Raw genomic sequence first — 14,367 nt, 5'->3', positions numbered from 1 at the left:
TCCAGCCATTTTGGTTACCAGCCCTTTTTGGCCCACCTTTTACTCTCTTGACCAGTCTCTGGCCCAGGCCACCTGTCTAGGTCAGTGGCTCCCTTCCCCCACCTCCTCACATGGCCCAGCTCAGTCTGTTCACTCTGGATTCTCTCAGATGTCTCTGCCTCTCCATTTTATCTACAATAAACTTTCTCCAACATACTTAGAAGCAGTCACATCCTTTCATGTTTGTGTATTTTTTTCATTCGTGTACCTGTATGTATATGTGTGTTCCATAGCTGTATGTGCAGGTGTGCATTTGGAGGCCAGAGGTCAGCTTCAGCTGTTGTTCCTCAGGATAGGTAGCTATCTTAGCTAGATTAGCTATTTTAGCTATCTTTTTATTTTTATTTTTTATTTTTTTTTAATTTATTTATTTATTTATTTATTTTTATTTTTTTATTTTTTGGTTTTTCAAGACAGGATTTCTCTGTTAGCCTTGGCTGTCCTGGAACTCACTCTGTAGACCAGGCTGCCCTCGAACTCAGAAATCTGCCTGCCTCTGCCTCCCAAGTGCTGGGATTAAAGGCGTGCGCCACCGCCCCACAGCTATCTTATTTTTTAAAGTAGGTTTTCTACCTGGGACCTGGTACTTAAGCTAGGCAGTCTGGAGAGTAAGTCCCAAGGATCACTCCTGTCTCTGTCTCCCCAATGCTGAGGATTACAAATAGACACATGTATGTCATGCTTTTGTGTTTTGTTTTGGTCTGGTGTTTTTTGTTTGTTTCTTTGTTTGTTTGTTTTTTCAAGGTAGGGTTTCTCTGTGTAACCCTGGAAGTCCTGGAACTATCTCTCTCTGTAGACAAGGCTGGCCTCAAACTCACAGAGATCCACCTGCCTCTGCCTCCTCTGAGTGCCAGGACTAAAGGCATGTGCCTCCACTGCCCCCACCCCATGTCATGCTTTTTATGTGGATTCTGGGTTATCTCCCTAGCCCTAAAACATTACGTACCTACAGTACAGGAGACTGAGGTTGGTGCCTCACACCTAACAGGAAAGTACCTGACCACTGAACCATATAGCCCAGCCCTCTTTTTGATTTTTTAATTTGCAGGTAGGGTCTCATTAAGTTGCCCAGGCTGGTCTTGAACCCACTCTGTAACTTTCAGAGTAGCCAGAATTAGAGACCTGTGCTATCTGACCTGTTCTAAAGCTTCAATAGGCACGAATACTTCAATGATGCACAAGCCTACCGACTTTTTAAATTTCAACTGTCTGATGTCTTGAAAACCTATTTGTTTATTTGTTTGTTTGTTTGTTTTATATATACTAAAATTTTCTGTGCAGGAAGCATGCATGGAATGTGTGCCATGAGCCAGCCACTGTTGTAAATGATAAAGATAGGAGAGAACAGAAAAGCGCTGTCATTAAGCTTCCAGTGAAATGCAGGCAAGAACAAACTTCACAGCTAATTCCAAGTGATGGTGTTATAAGAAAAATACTGCAGGGAAATGGAAGCGTCAGGGAACCCGACTGTTCTGAAATGCACGCCCCAAAAGTCCCCAGCTGTTTAGTTTTTGTTTGGTTGTTTGGGTTTCTTTTATTTGGTTGGTTGTTTTGTTCCACCTTTTTTTCCCCTCTGAAACAAGGCAGCTATGCACAGAGCTCTAGCTGGCCTGGAACTCACTATGTAGACCAGGTTGGCCTCAAACTCACAGCGCTCCTCCTGTTTCTGCCTCCCTAGCGCTGGAAATAAAAGTATGTGCCACTGTGCCATCTGGGCAATGGCTCTGTTGATAGAGGGTTTTCTCTGCAAAAACAGGGACCTGAATTTAATTCCCACATAAAAGATCCCTAGCACCTCCATCAAAGCCAGACATGGCAGCATGTGACCATAATTCCAGCTCTGGGGCCAAGAATGCAGGGGGATTGATTCTTGGACTCTCTGATGAGCTGCAAAGTAATGAGAAACCTTGTCTCAAAAGACATAAATGGCATTCCTAAAGATGACATCCAAGGTTGTCCTCCAGCCTCCACAAATGGCACACAAATATACTTGAGACACACACACACACTTTTAACAATAAGTTCTCATAAAATACTAATAAGAATAGGGACTAGAGTAAGGCAAAAAGAAGACCAGCAATGTTAAAATGCAAGGGAACATTCCAGCCTGTGAAGATAGCCTAAAAGCTGTGCCCCCACACACAGATAAAATACTCTTTTATCACATACAGAGCACATTGAAATAGAGCATCTCCTCTGAACACAGAACAGCAGGCCCTGGCTGTAGGCTCCCAACAGAACATAAACCAGGGCCTAGAAAGGGTTCCTTCAGGCCTTTAGTCACAGTACTTGGGAGGCAGAGTCAGGTGGATCTCTATGAGTTCAAGGCCAACCTGGTCTACAGAGAGAGAGTTCTAGAACAGCTAAAGCTATTAGAGAACATCTCTCTCTCAAAAACAAACAAACAAATAAAAATAAAAAGAGTTCCTCCTCCTGAAGGAAGAAGGGGGTTGGGGTGGGAGAAGGGACAGAGACAGTGTGCATGTAAAAACTGATTCCATAGGCCTTTGCCAGCATCTGAAACTATCCATCCCTTGCCTTACATCCTGAGTTTGGTTTCATTTGTCCAGTAGACCTAGGTCTGGGGATGTGCACCACCTCCATCTTCTTACTCTGCAAAAAAAAAAATCAGTGAAGCTTGCCATTCCGTTGGGGAAAAGCGCTTATAGACATTGATTTTATTCCAAATCTGTTTTGGGGTGTATTGACCGTAATTATTCTCATCCTGGGCCATGGCCTTACAGCCCTCCTCCCCATGATTCTCCCCCATGTAATAAACATAGTCGATGAGGTCCCAAGATAAGATATTTCCTTTCTTCTCTGGGAGGCTGGCTTCTGCCTCCAGGTCATTTACTACATAGGGCTTCTGTACAAGGTCCTTGGGTCTCTCCTCTGTGTCTGCCTCCACGGCCTTTACCTTCCTCTTACGGAGGGGAACCACCTTGTTGGGGTCCATGGCCAATCCCATCTCCACCAGGTTCTGCCTCACGGATCTGGTGTGGTCCCAGGCATGTTGGATGTGAGATCACTGGATCCATGGCACTGCCTTCTCACGAGCTTTCCAGTTCAGACGCTTTCAGTTGACATTGTAACTGAATTTCTGCCTCTGATTCTTTCCATTAACCTGGGGCATCACGAAAACTGCCGCACCAGCAGCTCAAACTCGGAATCGCGTTCTTAGAGCCGAGTGTTAATAGTCTATAGCCAGAAAGCTAAAGGGGAGAAATTATGAGGCCAGTGAGATGGCTCAGTAGTAAAGACATTTGCCATGCAAGCCCAATGACTCGAGTTCGATTCCTGGTACCCATATCCTCAAAGTGGAAGGAGAGACTCAAGCTTCACAAAGTTATCCACTGACTTCCACAAGTGTGCTCTTGCAGGCATAGCATGACACAAAACCTATACCCTATCATGCTCCCACAATAAATAATTTCAACTATTCTTTCATTGTAGATGTGTTCATTGAGGGCTCACTATCTATGCCAGGAGGCACTGGATGCTTTGGGATTCATCCTTTGGTGATGGAGCATAAAAACACACGACTTTCTGGAGCTTCCCCTCAATCAGTCTGAGGAGGAGTGAGAAAGGCCAGGATCGCTGGAATACGGGGCAAAGGTCAAAGTCGGGGAAAACAGGGGAAATAAGGGACATCATACAGGGCTTTGAGGCGATGCTATTCTAGACATTTTGAATGCATTTTAAACAAGGAAATGAACTTTTACCCGACCCCACCCCGGCTTTAAGACAATCTAGCTGCTGCCATGTGCTCATTTTAGTCGGGGGAGGGCCGGGGGAGTGGGGAGGGGAGAGTAAGAGTAAGAAATGAGACAAGGAGTCTCTTCCTGCTTTAAGCAGGAAATGATTGATGATCTTGGCCAAAGTGAATCGTGAAGGGAGGAGGGCTGGGTAGACTTAGTGGATACGGGGCTGGGGAGTGGTAGCTGCTAATGACAAGACGCTGATCAAGCTTGACTCATGAAGTTAGACCTGAGTGACTAAATGGGGATGCATTATCTGAGAGAGCTGAGGAGAGAAAAGGCTAGAAAAATCCACTGTCCTCTTCTGTTCAGGACAAATCTGAAAGCTTTTGTCCTATCTTGGGTGAGACCCTGTCTCAAAAAAAAGTAAGTGAATGAATGTTTTTCTTTCTTTCTTTCTTTCTTTTTTTTTTTTTTTAGTTTTTTGAGACAGAGTTTCTCTGTATAGCCTTGGCTGTCCTGGAACTCACTCTGTAGACCAGGCTGGCCTTGAACTCAGAAATCTGCCTGCCTTTGCCTCCCAAGTGCTGGGATTAAAGGCGTGTGCCACCACCGAATGAGTGTCTTTCAGATTAAGGAAACACACCGTAGCTGCTGAGATTCAAGGGAAAGACTGGGTTTAGAAACACAATTTTAGTATTCACCAGATTAATTTATTTATTTAGAAATTCTCTCTAGCCGGGCGGTGGTGGCGCACGCCTTTAATCCCAGCACTTGGGAGGCAGAGGCAGGCGGATTTCTGAGTTCGAGGCCAGCCTGGTCTACAGAGTGAGCTCCAGGACAGCCAGGACTACACAGAGAAACCCTGTCTCGAAAAACCCAAAAAAAAAAAAAAAAAAAAAAAAAAAAAAAGAAATTCTCTCTAACCCAAGCTGCCCTCTAATTCCCTGTATAGCTGAGGGTGACCTTGAACTTCTGAACCTATACTTCCCACAGACCCCATTTATGCAGCTCCAGGGTTCTCCTGCATGAAGGGCAAGCTCCCTACCACCAGGATTACATCCCTGGCCCCATTTGCCAAATTGAAAAAAAATGTGTTTAAATGTATATGATCGTGGCTGGAGAAGTAGGTCAGTAGTAGAGTGTTTGTCTCAGTATTCAGGATTAGATGAGAGCTTATTAGATACAGCCATCTACTGATGATTAGAAGTGGGGGGGGGGGGGGAGTGCCGGAAGACAAGAGTGTCATGATTGATCTTTCTCTGTGGTCTCCGTGGAGCTACTGAATCTAGAGATGGGAAGCTGAACAGGGCTGGGTGTGTGGGTCCATTCTAGTCAGTTTCTGTAATCCCAGCACTTAGGAGCCTGAAGCAAGAAGATCGGGTTTGAGTTCAGTCTAGGTTAAACAGAAGGCTCCCACCTCAAAATGGGGAGGGGCCTGGTAACTAGTAGCATCATTGATCCCCATGTCTTACACTCCCAGAAACGCAGGATAGGACTGAGGAATCACTTGAGCTCTGGGGGTTCAAGATCAACCCAGGCAGTAGAGCAAAATCCCTATGTCCAAAAATCCCATTAGGTACCAGGGAGATGGCTCAGTGATGAACCTGAATTTTTTTTAGCACCCACGTATGAAAGCTCAATGTAACTTCAGCTTAGGAGATCCAACCACCTTTTCCAGCCTCTTTTGCCACTTGCACTTATGTGCACTTACCCACATATAGACACACGTGAATACACACGTGTTTGTTGTTAAGACAAGGCCTCACTATGTAGACCAAGCTGGCCTTGAACTTACAGAGACCAGCCTACCTCTGTTGAGTTGCTGGGTTTTAAGACGTGCCCCACCACACCTGGCTCATAATTAATGTTTTTAATTTCAATTAAAATGGCTGAGCAGGACAATAAAACAAGAGAACCAAGAGAGAACAGTGTCTAAGAAACCAGGGGACGTTCAGGGAGATGTCAGCTACAGCAAATGATACTGAGAGATAAAAAGGAGACAGGCTGGTTCCTTGGATAATCGCACCCTCAGGGGAGAATTAGGAAACACAGTTGGAGAAGGCTGAGAGAAGCATAAGGATGGTGAGAGACATCTGTCGCCAATTGTAAGACAGATAAAACACACTACCAGCAAATCAACTAACCTTCTCCCCCACCCCCACCTTTGCTCAAATCAACTAACCTGGGCAGGTGTGGAAGCAGGAGGAATTGGAATTCCAGGTCAGCTACCAGGCAAGCCTCTGGTGAGGCAAGAGCTGGAGAGAGGAAAGGAAAGAGAGAGGCAGAGAGAGAAAGAAAGGAGAGAAGGAGCTACCTATGCTATTTATAAAGGATTCTTTTTAAATGTATTTCAAAGCTAGCACAAGAAGGCCTGCCTAGCATGCCTGATGCTCTGAGGATCTCCAGCACAAAACAAGCAACCTCAACAACACAAAGCACCAGAGCCACCTGGGAGAAGGGAAAGTACTTGGGGGGGGGGGTGGGGGGGTGGGGGGGTGGGGGGGCGGCTGGAGAAAACCATGGAGCAACCATATTCCTGGTTAAAGTCTTGGTCAATCATGGTGGCATGTGCCTGTAATCTATTCAGGAGGTTGGGGCAGAAGACTTTGAGCACAAGGTGAGCCAGGGCAACATGGTGACACACCACTGTATTTAAAAACAAAAATATATCTGGGCATAATGTCACATAATGTTCGGGGAGCAATCAGGAGACAGAGACGTGATCATAGTCTTGTGTTTGGACCTCACCCAGGCTATACAGCAAGACCCTTTCTTAGCAAGAGAACAAAGCAGAGTTTTTTTTTTTTTTTTTTCCCAAACAATATCAGTGGATGCTAACACCATGGGGTAAAATGTTGACACTTCTGTATCAACACAGTCAACATCAAATTCTCCACAGACGATATTTGTTTTTCTTGTGGGAGGTTGGCATCAGAAACAAAAACTCCAGCATGGTAGGCAGGCTCTCTAACATTGAGCTGTGCCCTAACCACATAAAAGATATTTATTAGCTATGAAAGGAAAAAGAATTGGCCAGCCTGGGCAACATAGCAAGACCTCTAATTTAACATGCTCAGGGACGGACAATAGATTCTGTGAGCTTCTGCAGCTGACAACCATGAGCTTGTAAGTTTTGAGAACTGTGCAAACTTCACTTCTGAGACACAGCTACCCAAAACTAGCAACTAGAAGCTAATTATTAAAAACAAAAGACAACCCCAAACTAAGGGACATTCTACATAATAACTGGCCTGCTCACTTCTTAAAAATATGAAGGGATCCTTTTGTAGCTCATAAGCTTAATGATTAGGATGTTTATGCCACATGTGAGACCTCCTTTAAGCCTTATTATGTGGGAACATGACTCATCTGACACGGAAAATATATTAAGATAATAAAAGACAAAGCCCAAGAAACTGCTCCGGATTAAAGAGACTAAAAATACATAATTTAATTCATTTTTCTGAATTGGATTGGACCAGGAACATGCATGTGTAAACATACATGCATATGTCTACACAAAATAAATGTAAGAAGATGTAAAAGAAAACAAGGGAGCTGAAATGTAGTTCAAGTGGTAGAGTACTTGCTTAGCATGTATAGTGTCCTGGGCTCTAACCCAGCACTGCATCTACCAGGGGTGGTGAGGCACACCTCTAACCCAGTAGTCAGGAGTATCAGGAGTCTCAGACCATTCTTGGCTACGCGGCGACTTTAAGGCTGGCCTGGAATACAAGAGGAGAGAGAGAATGTGGGAACACGAAGACATGGATCATGGTGAGGACCTGTGGAGACAAGCAAGAATGGAGAGCATGGTACATTCATGCCTCATGCCTATGTTGCAGACATTTCTGTCTCTAGAACTTGGAGAGTAAACTCTTGTTGTTTCTACCCATCTCATCTGTAGTGACTTTTTTCTCATAATTTCTTATAATTAGATGGGTCTTATAATGAGATGGGTCTTCACTGTGTAACACTGTTTAGTTTGGAACTCACTGTGTAGACCAGGCTGGCCTCGAATTCACAGAGAGCCACTTGCGTCCACCTCCCAAGTGCTACGATTAAAGGCCTGTGCTATCTTGTCTGGCCCTATGGTACATTTTTATGCCTGTTGTCAGAGATTAATTCCACATCACAAGGTAAGTATTGTGGCTAGTAAGATAACTTAGTAAAAAAGGCACTTGCTGCCAAGCCTGGGGATCTGAATTGAATCCTCAGGACCCACACAATGAAAGGGGCAAAATGGCTCCCACAGATTGTCCTCTAACATCTATATATGCACCATAGTGGCTGCACACTCACACACACACACACATGCACACAAAATAAAATAACAAAAAATTCCAAAAAGAAAGAAAGGAAGAAAGGAAGGAAGAAAGAAAAGAGAAGATAAAAACCACTTCAGGATCAAACCCACTTTGTGCCCTCACTCTGAAGACATAAGTGGTAACTGAGGGTTCACAACAGACCCGGGGATTAAAAACACATCAGCTGTCAACATATTCTCCTAACAGATACAAACAAGAGTCAGCCTGAACTCGACAATGAGCTGCCTACAATTGTACTCAGATACTGGCCAATTAGGCTGTCAGGCTTGGCAGAATGTACCTTCATCTGCTAAACCATCTCAATTGCCCTCTGGGTGTATGTCTGTGCACCGTATGAGTATCTGATGCCCAGAAAGGGGCATCTGATCGTCTGGAACTGGGGTTACCTTGAGCTCCTATGTGGGTACTGGGAACTGAACCCAGATCCTCTGGAAGAGCAGTCAGTGTTCTTAACTACTGAGCTGTCTCTGTAGGACCCTCATTGGCTTTTTAAAATTTTAGTGTGGGTTCTGGGGATTGAATTCAAGTTCCCACGATTGCAAAGCAAGCATGTTACCAGCTATCTAACTCTCCAGCCCTAAAATCACCATTCTCAAGAATAGAAAAGACTGCCAAAAACAAAACAAAACAAAACAAAACACCCTGCTATTATGAGATGTTTGCTTTTGTTTGTGCCCAGATAACAGAGATTTTTAAAGTCACTGTAAGAGATAGGAATAACCAAAGTGTTTTTCTTACTTCCATATATTCAATACAAAGGCTTCTGACACCACAGAATGTACCCAGCACATTTTCAGTAGATACCAGATGAGAACACTCCAATTCAGTTCTGGCACAATCTACCTGGAGGTAGGGTCAGAACCCACAGGCTGAAGGCTCAGTTCCTAAGATGCCTCCCACTTCAGACACCATTTAGAGTTCCCACAAGTCACCACTGGGTTCAGTTTGCTAAAATGGTTCACAGAACTCAGGAGGGTTACAATTGCTAGCTTAGCAGTTAGGAGGCTGAGTCAGAAGATTCACTGTAAGATCGGGGCCAGCCAGAGCTACAGTGAGAGACCCTACATCAAACAATAACAACAAAAGTTAACTAGATTATCATAAAGAAGATTGCAAATTGAGCTGACGGAAACACACATGGAATGGATGCATAGGCAAAGGACATGAGTAAAGATCGGGGCCTGCTTACCCTCTCTTGACCCACAGGCCTCCAGTAATCTCCATACATTCAGAAAAACCAAACCTCTGAACTGGCTCCCTTGGGGGTTTTGTGGAGGTTTCATGGTGTAGGCAGGGTTGATTAATGGTTATGTCATTGGCCATTGGTGGTCAATTTAATCTTTAGTGAGTGATTTAGTCCCTCTCATTACTTCAGAAGTGGGAAGTGGGACTGAAAGTATTGGTATCCCAACAGTATTGGTCTTCTTAGAGGACAGTCCCCATCCTGAAGCAACTAAATCCCCCATTTATCTCCTTGGTATCTGAGACATTTGTCATCTTCCCCACACACTTGAAGGGCTTTAGGACTAATGTGGCAGGAAACAGGCAAAACTCAGATACACATTTGTGTCATAATAGCATGTCACAAAACTGGATCGTGTTCATCACAGTCATAGATGTTGGGGGAAGAGTTATGAAGACTGGAAAAAAAGCTAAGAAATTAGTCTGCAGAGAGGAGAGAAGCCCCAAAGATTTCCAGTCAGGTTGCCTCTTCTCTCCATCAGACAGAGTCAACGTTTAAAAACAAGAAGCACATGACATGGAAAAGAACTTCCCACCAAACATTTTACTTCAAGAAACACCTCTGTGTGGGAAGATTTGCTCTGTCTTAGGAAACAAAAGAATTGCCTGCGTCTAGAATCAAATTTAAAGTCAACTTTAAAACAAAGCAAAACTAAGATACCTCTTTGGATGGGATTTGGTAGGCATGAGTTTTGGACCTTAATTCAGATGTCAGTATGAGGGACACTGTCTTTTTCTGTAGACTAACAAGTTTGGCAGTTTTATGTGTACAGGCAATGGCAGTCCTAGACAGCTTGAGATGGAGGCTGTTACCTGAAAACTCAAAAGGATTAGAGAGATGGGACTTTCTGTCCCATCCCCTAAAGGTTAAGCTGGTCACCAATAGCCAATGATTGAGTCAAGTAAGCCTCCATAAGGAGACCTTCATAAAAACCCAAAAGGATAGAATTTGGATAACCGGTATAAGTGAGCATGTGGAGGTTTGTGGAGGGTGGTCCATCCTCCAACCTCTACAGGTCATCATCTGGAGCTTACCAGTATCCTTGGTAGTATCGCATCAAGTTCTATGAGCTGCAGCACTGACACAATAGAACCAAGGTGGAGTTGTGGGAATGCCAGCTTAGAACCGGCTGCAGAAATGCAGGTGAACCCTCCCAGGACTGTGGCTGGCATCTTCAGTGGGCAGCAGCCTGGAGGAGTGAGCCCTCAGTCTGTGGGATCCGATTTGTCTCTTGGAAGATAGCATCTGACATGGGCTGGTTTTGAGGATTCTGCTACAGAAATGCTTGCTTGCTTGCTTGCTTGCTTGCTTGCTTGGTGTGTATGTTGAAGGTCCTATACAGTTTGTCACAGAAGTCTACTGCATTATATAGGAGTATAACAGGAGAAACTGAATTTGGAGGTTTCTTCAATAAATCCTCAGAACTATTCTTTCTATTTGTAGTGATCTCATTTAAAGGTGGGTTTTGTGGGGAAAGCTTGCATCAGAAATATATCACTGATTCCTGAGAATCAACAACACAAAAGAGAAATGGAGGCAAGAAAGATACTTAAGAAATAGAGGGGACATAAGAAAGAAAAGAGCACCTTCCACTTTCCTAGCTCTGGTCTCTCACCCTGACTAGCTGACCCTGAGGCATCTTCAATACGGGCCAGACCACCAGCAGAACTCAACTCTCCTTCTAGAGAAATAACTGGAAACATAAGTGTTAAAGATGGCTAATGAAAGGCTGTAGAAATGGCTCAGTGGTAAACAACAGTTCTTAAAGGGGACCCAGATTCAATTCCCAGCACCCCCATGGCATCTCACAATTGTCTGTAACTTCACTTCCAGGGGACCCAACAGCCCCACACAGACACATGTGCAGTTAAAACACCAATCAGTGCACATAAAATAAAAATAAATTATTTTTTAAAAACACAGCTAATGAACTAATGTGTGAGTCCAACCTCCCTGAGATATGCTAATAAGTGGTGATGACCTCTTTGATTAGTGTTATAGCTTTTCTATCCTTCCCACCTCCAATAGTCGCCCTTCCAAGGACAGAACTCAGAATAAGAAAAAGGAACTCGGCAGTACATACTTCATCTAACACCTAAACTTAGGCTCAGATGAAGTACCGTTGAAGCTTTCAGATCACTCGGACAGCTATTGCTGAGACACTTTGGCATGTTTCTCTCCTAACACCTGCACTTGACTCCTTCCAGTGCACCTTGCTTTCTGCTCAGCCTCAAAACTCCCTAACGTTCTTTTATTCTGAGTCATCCCAGGAGCCTTTTCTGTGACATTCAGAACCCAGCTACACTTGAACAGAGTTCCCTATCCCTGAGGGGGATTCCTCAAACACCCAGCAGGCAACAGCCCTCTGAATTTCCTGCTGCCTTGTGACAAAGCCTTAGCCTGTGAGAAATTTTGGAGAACATCTAACTCAAATAAAGCCATCATCGTTTAAAAACCTCATACAGAAAAGACATTTATGAATGCAGTGAATGTGGAAAACCCCTTAGCTAAGACAATACGTCCTAGATTTGAGGGGAATATGTATAAGAGAGAAAAAACATCTGTGGGCTAGATATAACCAAGTATTCTTTCCTTCCCCCAAATGATATTCTCTCTATGTATTTTCTTGCCTCCCTCTGGCTGGCTGAAAATTAAAACGTAGACCTCTGGTGTGCAAGAAAAGCATTCGTACAGCTGGTCTACCTCCTCAGGTCACCGAATGTCTTGAATCCCACTACCCACTCTATATTTAGGAATCCATACAAGCCATGAATGGTTGGTGGGAGCCTCTAATCCCAACACTCAGTAGGTAGAGGCAGGGGGATTCCTGTGAGTTTTAGGTCAATGTGGTGAACATAGAGAGTTTCAGGCCAGCCAGAGCCCCACAGTCAGTCCCAGACTCAAAAATTAGGTGAAAGAATCCACAGACAAGTGATAAACACCGAGGCAAGCCAGCTCTAGTGCACACATGCAGATCTAAAGAGCCTTAGGACAGCAGGAAAGCAATCTCATTGTCAAGCCTCCTTAGCTAGAAGCAATACCTCATTAAAGATAAAACCTTTGTACTGGGAAGGAACCCTATGCATATAGTGAATGCAGTAACCTCCAGCCAAAAGAAAAACGTCTTTGTTCATTAGCTAATCCATACAAGGAAGAATTTTGAATGTCATAGGCATGAAAAGGCTTTTTATAAAGAAGCCATGAGTAGGGCTAGGGATAAAACTCAACGGTAGAGTGCTTGTCTAGTGTGCCTCTCCTTTACTCAGTCATCAGCAACACACACACACACACACACACACACACACACACACACGTTAAACACCAGTGAATTCATAATGGAGGCAAACCCTGCATGTGTAAAGAAGGCAAGAAATCACTCAATATCAAATTGGATCTCATTTGAAAATTCATACTTGTGGTATGCCCTATAAAATTTGTCTTATTTTGTCTTAGTTTGGGTGTGGTATCTTGGGCCTATGATCCCAGCACTTGGCAAGTACAGTCAGGAACATTGTGAAGGCAAGGCCAGACTGGGCTACCTGCCTGTCTCAAAATGAGCCAAACCAAACCAAAACATAATAATAAATGTGGTATGATCATAAGGAAATCATGAAACAGTATGACACTCATCCAAAAGAGGAACTGCACCAAGAGGCGTTGTTTAGTTGCTTCTTATGCATACAAGAACCATACTAGTAACCTTAAAGTCCTGGTGGCCCATGCCTTTAATCCCATCCCTTGGGAGGCAAAACCAGATGGATCTCTGTAAGTTCTAGGAAAGCCTGGTCTGCATAAGGAGTTCCTTGGACAGCCAGAGCTTTGTAGTAAGACCTGTCTTGAAATGAACAAACCATACATGTAACACATTCTATGAACGTAAAAGGTATGCAAAACCTTCTTTTAGGCAGTGTTCTGAGTTTGAGTACCGAAAACAAAGAAAAAGCTGATTTTATTGATCGTGGGACAACTCAGAATTTGCACCACATTGGACACAAGTAAACATACACCCACTAAAACCTTACAAATACTTTGGATTTATGAAATGTTTCAGCAGGAATTCATATTTTATAGCATAAGAGACACAGACTTACTTCTTTCTTTCTTTTTTTTCTTTCTCTCTTTCTTTCTTTCTTTCTTTCTTTCTTTCTTTCTTTCTTTCTTTCTTTCTTTCTTTCTTTCTTTCTCCTTTGTAACACTCTCATGTAACCCAGGCTAAGCTCAAAGTTGCTCTGTAGTTGAAGATGACTTGAAACTTCTGATCCTCTTACCTCCACTGTCCAATTGCCGAGATTACAGATATGAGCCACTAACCCTGATTTTTAATGGTGCTATGAATCGAACCACGGTTTTGTTCATGTCAACGCTAATTCTCTTCTCTCTATGTATTTTTAATAAGGGGATTTTTTTTTTCTTTCAGAAAATAGATACTAAGCAAGAAAAGCTTTCACAACAAACATCATTAATGGTATTTGTGGGGTGGGGAGACAGTTTTATGAAACCCAGACTGCCTCAAACTTTAAAAACATGTTTACTTAAAATCATGTATATGGTGTACTTGTAGGTTTGTACACATATGATTGTGTAGATACCCTTGAAGTCCAGAAGAGGGTGTTGGATCCCCAGGAGCTAGAGTTACAAGTGATAATGAGCTACCTGACCAAGGTGCTGGGTATCAAACTCTGGTTCTTTGCAAGAACACTAGGTGCTCTTAACTGCTGAACCATATCTTCCTCCCCCACAGCAAAGTTGATGTAGTGAAGGATGACCTTGGACTTCTGATGTTCTTCCCTCCCCCTCCTCCCAAATGCTAACATTTCAGGGACAGCCACCACAACTGCTTTATTAATGCTAAAATTTTAAAATTATTCCACTTAAAGGTCATAAACAAATGATGTACCTGTCATACTACTGTTCATTATCACAGTGTTTTGCTTTCTAGATTGAAACATTCCATCTTGCTGGAAGCTCCTTAATCAGGAAGGTACGTAACTCAAAAATAGCTTCAGGAAGTCCCTGAAACTGACCAGATTCACTAGGTCCCTCCCTGTGAGAATAA

At 43.5% G+C, this 14,367-nt stretch overlaps 2 pseudogenes across 1 annotated transcript in view; one reads left to right on the top strand and one right to left on the bottom strand.

Annotated features, from left to right (window-relative positions):
- Positions 1 to 2,562: 2,562 nt before the first annotated feature.
- LOC143438726 (nucleolar protein 16 pseudogene) overlaps positions 2,563 to 14,367 on the bottom strand; it is a 29,337-nt pseudogene continuing 17,532 nt past the window's right edge. The window contains exon 2 of the transcript XR_013107406.1: positions 2,563 to 3,251. The product of XR_013107406.1 is annotated as a nucleolar protein 16 pseudogene (transcript). The remainder of the gene's footprint in view (positions 3,252 to 14,367) is intronic.
- Positions 7,019 to 7,115, top strand: LOC143439455 (small nucleolar RNA U13; annotated as a pseudogene).

Source organism: Arvicanthis niloticus, chromosome 26 (genome assembly GCF_011762505.2).
Source record: "Arvicanthis niloticus isolate mArvNil1 chromosome 26, mArvNil1.pat.X, whole genome shotgun sequence".
Classification (NCBI taxonomy): Eukaryota; Metazoa; Chordata; class Mammalia; order Rodentia; family Muridae; genus Arvicanthis; species Arvicanthis niloticus.
The sequence above is the reverse complement of the archived record's forward strand: the minus strand, read 5'-3'. Positions and strand labels throughout refer to the sequence as shown.